The sequence below is a fragment of the Haliotis rubra genome, unplaced genomic scaffold, assembly GCF_003918875.1.
Source record: "Haliotis rubra isolate DU_JTF1 unplaced genomic scaffold, ASM391887v1 Scf131, whole genome shotgun sequence".
Classification (NCBI taxonomy): Eukaryota; Metazoa; Mollusca; class Gastropoda; order Lepetellida; family Haliotidae; genus Haliotis; species Haliotis rubra.
The window spans coordinates 305,108-315,573 of NW_025765237.1; positions in this window are offsets into that span (position 1 = coordinate 305,108).

Here is a 10,466-nt window from a genome sequence, read left to right on the forward strand (position 1 = left end):
GTCATTAACACATGGTTGTACAAGTTTAGCAATTCTCCAACCTGATTGGACAGACACTGCTGCAATAGCAATGCAAAATAACGTCATTTATTGTTTATGACGTCACAGGTTCATGACGCTATTTTCTTTATACTATGACGGAGCATGGTACAGTTAACAGTTACCCAAGCGAGAAACTATCCTGCCGATATGGGTTTCTATTTCTTATCCACGCTAAATTGAAATTGCTAAAGTAGTAAAAGAATAACGCTACGTAATCGACCTATCCAGCGAGCCCCAAATGGTTTAGCCGATCCTGAACTTCGAAATTCCAAAGTGAAATAAGATTCGTAAGAACTATAGGCCTATATGGTAATATTTCATTTGATGGTGTCTGCAGTTAACATAGGACGCCCATACTCCCTGATGTTCACGTACGTCTTCAGGAAATCTATATGCTACAGGGGCAGTGGGGTAGCCTAGTGGTTAAAGCGTTGGCTCGTCACGCCTGAAGACCAGGGTTCGAATCCCCACATGGGTACAATGTGTGAAGCCCATTTCTGGTGTCCCCGCCGTGATGTTGCTGGAATATTGTTAAAAGCGGCGTAAAACCAAACTCAGTCAGTCTATATGCTACATGACTAATTATATCGAGAGTACGAGAAATTGTGAGACTTTGTGATATTTAAGTCACTTGTGTCATTTTGCCATGTACTGACATTCAGAAATAGTCAGACATTCGCCACTGAGACAGATCAGGGGGAATGGGTGTAACCTGCTAGTTAAAGCCGAAAGGCTCTCTCAACGTCAGGATGACCTTGTGCAACGTCCCTCATGTAAAGAACGTTACATCACTCTTGCACTCAAAAACGCACACACATACACGCGCGCGCACAAACCACATACACACTGTTTTCTTCGTGTCCAGACTCACGCGAACACTAGTTACCTAGCGTCTCAACACAAGACGGATACCTATACACGCCCACGTGACTACGTCCCTCCCTTCTGATGGCTCTATGTGCTTTCCCTTTGATGTTCCCAATTGGATTTCTCGCCTGTAACCGATCCCTTCTAGTGCCATCCTTTGTGTGGCCACAGCTAATGTGTGTCGACACATCGCACAGTTTCCATTATCGTTTTTTGTATTATTCATGTTGTCTGTGAAATCTTATTGAAACCAACAAAAGCTGTCGGTAAAACGATTTGACGCGTTGTACTCAATTTACTTTGTGAGAAAACATTCGATTATGGAAATAAGAATTACTGGAATAACTATTAATAATTTGACAGATCAAAAGCATCTATTAACGACGTGTTAATGCATTTGGTTGAAAGGATGTTTTAAAACTGTGGAATAAATATCTCATCTATTAGGCTAGCTCGTTCACCGAGTTTGGTCGTTGTCGGCGATGTTGCAACGGGTGATCAGATTCAAGAAATATGAAGAGTCTGACTCGCATTTACTGCTGTCATTGAAGAGGTATTTAATCATCCTCCGATTGACATCTGACCGGGGGAAGGCTGTATCGACCTTCTACATGGAAGGAAGGTACAGACACTGGGATAAACCTTTAGGTCAACAGACTCAGCCGGTTTATCAATTCTGCACACTCGTTTTCTATACACCGTATATTGATGGTCATGTGATCGACATTACTCACTCACTCACTCACTCGTGATACTGGCAACACGGTCCACGTGCATATTGTATCACAATTCACCAATTGTGACAAATCGGTAAGAAATATATCTATGTTTCAGTATACACAATACATCACACTGTACACATAAAGAGTATTATATGCAATATAGATTATGATACCATCCCCCATTGTTTGATTCTTTAACCGAGATTAAAAAAGAATCCAAACAGTGTATCATTTACTTATATTCTGCCATGACTTGCCCTCGGGTTTCCAAGGCAAATTGTTATTGTGATTAAACTAATTATAGACTGCCAACTAGTTTCGTTCATGTGCACCCATGCGAGTTTTTCGACTTGACTGGGTTTACCTGTTTCCAGCGACATATACATGTACTCGTACCTATTTAGCCATGGCGTTCTAAAGTTAACAGTGCTTGATGTGAAACTTGGATGTAAATTTAAAAAGTCCACCCTTACTTATGAAGTTTAGAGTGTCGTCACATGAATATCTAGCCGCGAAGACCCATGGAGCTGCTACCGGTCTAGTCCCTGTTATTGATTGGTGCATTTTTTGTACAGCTTCACTTCAATTAGGGCTTTTATGTAAGATTTTCCCCCTCCGTGGGTGTATAGAACCATCTTTATGCTCTGTGAAATGTCGATAAATCACCGCGAAGAGTTGAACGATTTCTATATAAGCCAGAAAAGTTACCAATCTGTTACAGTCCATGAGCTATACAAATATGACGAAAACTGAATATGTTCTTAAACATCATGTCCGCTGCAGATCTCTTCCCCGTGCCCCCAAGCTGGCTTCAGGAGGAAACTCATTGCAGGACCATTTACATTTTTTTTTAAATAAGCGAAATTGCTGTGGCATCATCAAAAATGGAAAGTCAACACTGCGTATTGAGCACCCGACTGTGTGAGCGAAGATAACACAGTTTATCAATTGACAGACTCGCGTGACGAGCACGCGCTCAGCCCAAGATCAATGTTCGCCAATTGTCGCTGTGATGCGGTTGCGTGAATAATGCTTTGTTTTCCTCCAAGACTGTGGAATTCGTCGCAAACTGTCTCTGGAAGCCACGCACAATCTACCTGCGATGCCCTTAAGTGCTGTATAACGAGATAGAATGTACCCCGATATATCACTTATAAGACGGAAAGACAGAAAGTCTCACATGTGACCTGCTATGGCAGACAATACCGCTTTTGACTGACCCAAACGGATGTATTTGAAAAGTACTGTTTTTGACATGGTGACCTCATACACCTGACGTCAGACGTCTATTGTTCTTGTAACTAGGCAATCGACATATCTGCAAGACACAATTGAACATTCTCTTCGAAAACACTGCAGATCAACATTTTCAGTTTCAGTTTCATGTATAGTCTGTTTGCAGTGAAAACGTACCGATGAATTTCAATTTAAACAAAAAAGTAAATCGAATAAAGTGGAATTATGATTGCGAATCCTCATTGTTTTACCTTGCCAACTGAACATTCAAATCTCAGAATTTTATTCAACTTAGGATAAAAGTTGTTTAACAAACGATCATGGTTTCAAACCGCTATTATTGGTCTGTATTACGAGGGAGTATGCAATTTAAATGAAACACCGAGAACAAGTAGAGTTGGTTTAAGTGAACGCTCATCACGAACCGCACGTGCATTTGTTTCGCTGTTCCATCTACTGCGCTCACCCCTTGTAATACAGACCAATGATAGCGAGTTCAATGTATGATCGTTTGTTAAACAACTTTTATCCTAAGATGAATTTCTGAGATTTATCCAGTAAGATAAAATAACGATTCGTAATATTAATTTCACTTTATTTGATTTACTTTTTGTTATGACATCGGTATTTTCACTAATATTAATTTCACTTTAACACAGAGCGAGTGACTGTCCTTTGTTTCACGTCGCAGAAAGTTCGATTTCAGTTATATCGAGGGCTCACGCCGAAGACCCGGGTTCGAATCTCCACATGGGTACAATGTGTGAAGCCCCTTTCTGGTTTCCCCCGCCGTGATGTTGCTGGAATATTGCTAAAAGCGGCGTAAAACCAAACTCAGTCAGTCAGTCAGTATATCGAGGGCCTAGACCAGACAACCCGGTGGTGGATATCATGACAACGACCCACTACATGAAGTCTTACAACCCGCACTGGTTGCTAGGGACCATTTATAACCAGGAATACGAGGAAGGAACAAACAGGTCGTCACTCGTCAGGCATTAAATATCTTGCCATTACTAAGATAAAATAATCTTCAGTTCAATCAAGACGCGGGAGCAGCACTGAGACCCTCTATGAGTGAGTGAGTGAGTGAGTGAATGAAGGAATGAGTGAGTGAGGGAGTGAGAGAGTTGGGTTTGACGCCGCGATGAACAGTATACCAGTTACAAAGTTGCTGTCATCTTCGTGTGGAGGAAAGCCCAAAGTGATGCATGGTCCCGTCCCATAAATCAGTCTTAGCGCTATGATAGTGGTAGACTTATCCTAAACTTGGGGATTACGAGCGCCTTAGCATTAAGATCGCTTTGTGAAACGGGGGGCATGTCTTAAACTGTCTGGATTGACCCTTTTCCTGAAATTAAGATTTATTTATTTATTTATTTATTTATTTATTTATTTATTTATTTATTTATTTATTTATTTATTTATTTATTTATTTATTTATTTATTTATTTATTTATTTATTTATTTATTTATTTATTTATTTAATTTATCAGACTGCTGTGTCCCCTTGAAACTCAATACGAAAACATGAACATGCAGAGTACTTGAATCAACTCCGTGATGTCTGAACCACTGGAGGGGCGGTAGGGTAGCCTAGTGGTTAAAGCGTTCGCCCGTCACGCCGAATGCCCGGGTTCGATTCCCCACATGGGTACAATTTGTGAAGCCCATTTCTGGTGTCCCCGCCGTGATATTGCTGGAATATTGCTAAAAACGTCGTAAAACCATACTCATTCAGTCAGTCAGTGAACCACTGAAGATCCGGGTTAGAACTGGTCTTCAGCTTGCCGTAAGAGTCGACTAACGGGACCGGGTGGCCAGGCTCGCTGATTTGGTAGAACTTGCGTGGAACGATGCTCATACTATTGATCACTGGATTGTCTGGTCCAGCCTCAATTATTTACAGACCGCCGCCATACAGCTGGAATATTGCTGAGTGCGGCAATACAACCGAGCAACCGTGATGTCAGGGTGCGGCTCACCTAAGGCAGTTGTGGGGTGGCTTCAACGCTTCTTTCACCTGGGCTCATGGTGTCCACCATTATGGAAAAATAACTCACGCATCTGCATGCTTTCCTAAACATTAATGTGACTAACTTTATTTATTTTTTGATAATTGAAATTTTTTATTTCCTGCTTCCCCTGTTACAGAAAAGGCCGTAGAGCCAGGGAACTCTAAGGTCCTTTGCAAGAAGGTTAATTGATCACAGGAAAAACAGGATTGTTTTCTAACAAAGCACAAAACAACAACACCAGACACCACAACACATTCACTCACCAATCACACTTACAAGCTTCAAATATTTACAGTAAGTTTAAGTTCAAGTCCATTCAGCCTATATTTTTCATTAGGGAACAAGAAGAAAGAATTCAGAAAATCATTTAAAATTTGCAAAATCATGATATAACATCCACTTTTTATAAAACTTATCTTGTTCACTTTTACTGAAGGATATATTCTTTTCAATAAAATACCTATCTTGTAAATAATGTCTAAAATGTTTAAAACTAAGAGTAGTTTTTAATACCTTACATTTATATATGAAGAATTTAGTTAACAACAATATTAAATCAAACACATCATCAGTATATACATTTGTTCTCATTCCAAACACAATAAGTTGCAGGTCCAATTTCATGTTGTGAACATGTTGACATTTATCATTCAATAATTCTAGAAAACATTTCCAAAAAGTTTGCACATGTTCACAATACCAAAACAAGTGGGAGATTGTTTCAACCTCACATTGACAAAAGGTACATAAGTTGCTTTCAGTTAATTTGATCTTAAATAGAAATGAATTAGTTGAGAGAATGCCTGCGTTACCAGCTTCGTCGTCATCATCAACACCCACGTCCACCGCACTACGTATATGTTGACGGTGTTGCTACCTTGTTTATAACAAACGAAAGACGACGGTTACAGAAAGGGATTTCTTCCTTAATGATATCACGTGACAATGAATGGCTGAAACTCCGTAAACAGCCGGAGGCACCCGAACTACTTTAATGGCAGGTGATATTTCAAATGTCGAATATTGCAATTTCAAAGCAGTCCAAATCCTTTTCCCAATATACTTCTTTGACGCTATCCTTCTTTCAAAAAATCTCGACAGATTTATCTGGTCCTTAATCATCAGATTGATTTCAACATAAAAATATCTAGCTATGTTTTTGTTGAATGTTTAATGTTTGTGTTGAAGTGGAAACGATAATTTCCAGTGCCAATGGCTCATCCATAATACTAGGCTGTGACAAGAAGCACTCAATTTATAATGGTGTAATTTCATGGGAGATCTGAGGTTCTCTTTGTACTGCGTGTGACATCGATTGAGCATGTGTTTTAAATCACAACTGGAATTACACAAACTGATTAAAGATGACATAACCGCTCCCCCTCACCAGCTTGATCTCTCCGCCAGCAGGGTGATGAATCAGCAATATTTCACCTTCACGACACTGGCTGGTGATAGTCGAGTCTGGAGGAGATGCCCTGTTGACTGATATCGTGATCAACGATACACGCTGTCCACCCGTCCACCCAGGCACACAGTCAGCGACAATGACCACCCAATACACCAGGTAAGCGACTCTGGCCACCCAATCCACCAGAAAATGACCACCCACCAAGTCAGCGACAAAGTCTAGCCAATCCACTAACTCAGCGACCCGACCACCCAATCCACCCAGTCAGCGAGCCTTGTCACCCAATCCACGACCCTGACCACCCAATCCACCCAGTCAGCGAGCCTTGTCACCCAATCCACCCATTCAGCGAGCCTTGTCACCCAATCCACCCAGTCAGCGACCCTGATCACCCAATCCACTCAGTCAGCGAGCCTTGTCACCCAATCCACCCAGTTAGCGAGCCTTGTCACCCAATCCACCCAGTCAGCGAGCCTTGTCACCCAATCCACTGACGCCACTTACGAGCGCGTGGTACTAGGGCGCATCTGGAACCCTACGTGCAATAACTGATGAAAACTCCCACAGTCAAAATGGGATCTTAATTTATTTTATATACACATGTCACAGCGGGTTGGCGTAATATTCCCAGAAACCTACACGTTTTTGAAGAAGGTAGGAGGGCTGCTTCCAGGTTCTGGAGAACAGATGAAAACGTGAGTTCAGTCTAGACTGATTGAGGAAGTTTACATTGTCTCGCTCTAAGAATTAAGAATGCATCGTTCTGGGCTGTATTTGGATTATATGCGTTGTATGTTGTAGATATATATTTCTAAAAAAAGGTAATATTATTTCCGGGACCCCATGTGCCGTGTCGACACCGGTCATAGCCAAGGGAATCATGTCAACAAGAGCTGCATGTCATGAATATATGTGTATCTTCCAAATCATCCAGCCAAGTCACTGAAACCACCCAAGTTGCAAACACATCGGCTTAATGTCTGTTCAGTAACAACATTATATCTACCGATTGTCCATCTTCAGGATTAGGGAAGTTTACTTACAGACGGGCTCAGTTATCGCGTTCTAGGAGAGGTAACTCTAAGCAGCAGAACCCATTCAAGTGACGTAAAAATAGCTACGGCTAGTTCGCTGTGTCGGACATGGGTTGGCTGAAAGATTTCAGCATTTTCCAAAAGAGAGAACACATGCAAAATATGTTATATTTGGGATTACATTTTCTTAGTAAAGTACAGATTCTAGTACTTTTTGTTGGGTTGAGTCCCATCCAGGATTCGAACCCACACCCTCAGAGTCAGGCACTTGATCGCCAGCACACAAAGTCAAACGCCTAACCCACCCAGCCACACATTATAAATGAATTCAGATTTTAATATTTATCAGGCCACATCAGTATAGACAAGCAAGTAAAGGGTCAACGCCGTTCTACAACTACTGACAGTGACTACGAGGTTTGTTCTTTGTTTGATTTTAACGACACACTCATCAATGTTCGATCTGTATGACGGAGGTTTGTAAATAACTGAATCTGGACCAGACAATCCAGTGATTAACATCAAGAACATCGACCAACGAAATACCTGGATGCGATGATTGTTTTTGGTTGGTTTGTTGTTTTAGGCCGCACTCAGCAACATTCCAGCGATATGGCAGCGGTCTGTAAATAATCTAGTCTGGACCAGACAATCCAATGATCAACATCATGAGCATCGGTCTACGCAATTGGGATACGATGAGAAGCATCAACCAAGTCAGACCACCCAATCCCGTTTGTCGCCTCTTACGACAAGCATGGGTTACTGAAGATCCAAGTCTGAACCGGATCTTCACTGATGACTACCCGGAAGTAGCGAGAGGACGTTGTTCATGTGTGAGGTCACCAAAGGAAAGGTTGATGGTTCCTTTGGTGCTTAGAGATTGTGCCAGTCTTAGTTCTAAGCCTACCCATATCTACCCATATCTACCAAAACTCCAGCCATTCCCTGGAACTAAGGCGAGTGATGAGATGTCAGCACGTTGTCGACATCACTGCCTCCGTTTGTATTCAAGTAGAACAATCCGCCAGCATAAACCAATAATCTGTTGTGAAACTGTCAGCCGATAAGTGACCCGTCATGTGAAAATAAGCAAGTCTTCAAATTCCCACTGTCCATAAAGAAGAGAAAAGAAAACTTCGTATTTTGAGAAAAATGATGAGCAAACAGTGTATGTAGGAACTTCTGCAAGCGCACGTAATATCTCCACACTCCGGCACAGCGATGACTTAACATAACATCACTGCTACAGGCTAATTTTGCATATCACGTGACCGGACTTTTCTCTTGTTTGTAATCAACCGCGCATATTCATAATAAGAAGAGACTGGACTCACGAAAGCTTTTCGGCGCTCTCTTCATAATGTTTTACATTGTTACATATATATTCTTCCACAACTGCGACAGTTAGGTCTATGACAGTACATATTTAGATATCAAACTGGCTGCATCGTTTGCTCTCCGTCGGCTTCGATGACAGCACGTGGAGCCGTATAACCTATGTAAACAAAGTATCGCTACGCAAATCGAAATAGTGTTACATGTTTTTGGATATTTTCTCAGTGAAACTAATTCATTCCATTATGATTAAAGATGTTTAGTTAGATGTGTAGACTCGTCAAAAAATTAAAGAGTAAAAGAAATCTGTACATTATATTGAATGGACGGTGCAAGATGTGACGAATCGTCACATTTTTATGGCCTGTGGCAGAGGTACTATGCTGGCTTGCGGCATGGAACTCTGGGTAGGAGAGTGGTAATATCTCCTGAGAATGTTCCAGTTCCACTTACAAACGTACAGCCAGTCACGACACAGTGTTCGGTCGATGCATGTTCAGTACACAAATCGATCCAATTAAATCCTGAGCGTGAAATTGTTACTGAAACATGGCATCAGTGTTACAGCATTAAAGTTAACAATGTGATCCTAACTAGCCTTTGTAATATATCTGTTACCTAATTTCAATATTGAAAACATTGAAACACGCATGTATGTATCGCCAACATCACCCACGTTCAGTCTCGCCATACTCCATCTACCGAGTTCAGTCTCGCCATATACCAAATCTACCACCTCCACCATCCCAGTTCAGCCTTGATATACACCCATCTACCGCCTTCACCCTTCGAGTTCAGTCTCGCCACGCCTACATATACCGCCTTCACCATCCCAGTTCCGTTCTGTCACGCCCACGTCTACCGCCTTCATCATCCAAGTTCAGTCCCGCCATGTCCACTTCTTACGCCTTCACCACCCCAGTTCAGTCCCGCCATGCCTACATCTAGGGCCTTCACAATCTCAGTTCAGTCCCGCCACGCCTACATCTACTGCCTTCACCACCCCAGTTCAGTCCCGCCACGCCTATCCCTCCACGCATATCATCCCACCTGCCTTCACCACCCAAATTCTGTCCCGCCATGCCTACATCTAGGGCCTTCACAATCTCAGTTCAGTCCCGCCACGCCTACATCTAGGGCCTTCACCAATCGTGTTCAATCCCGCCATATCCCATCTATCGCCTTCACCACCCAAATTCGGTCCCGCCACGCCTACATCTAGGGCCTTCACAATCTTAGTTCAGTCCCGCCACTCCTACATCTAGGGCCTTCACAATCTCAGTTCAGTCCAGCCTACATCTAGGGCCTTCACAATCTCAGTTCAGTCCCGCCACGCCTACATTACCGCTTTCACCAATCGTGTTCAATCCCACCATATCCCATCTATCGCCTTCACCACCCCAATTCGGTCCCGCCACGCCTACATCTAGGGCCTTCACAATCTCAGTTCAGTCCCGCCACGCCTACATCTAGGGCCTTCACAATCTCAGTTCAGTCCCACCACGCCTACATCTAGGGCCTTCACAATCTCAGTTCCGTCCCGCCATGCCTACATCTAAGGCCTTCACAATCTCAGTTCCGTCCCGCCACGCCTACATCTACCGCTTTCACCAATCGTGTTCAATCCCGCCATATCCCATCTATCTCCTTCACCACCCCAATTCGGTCACGCCACGCCTACATCTAGGGCCTTCACAATCTCAGTTCAGTCCCGCCACGCCTACATCTAGGGCCTTCACCAATCGTGTTCAATCCCGCCATATCCCATCTAACGTCTTCACCACCCCAATTCGATCCC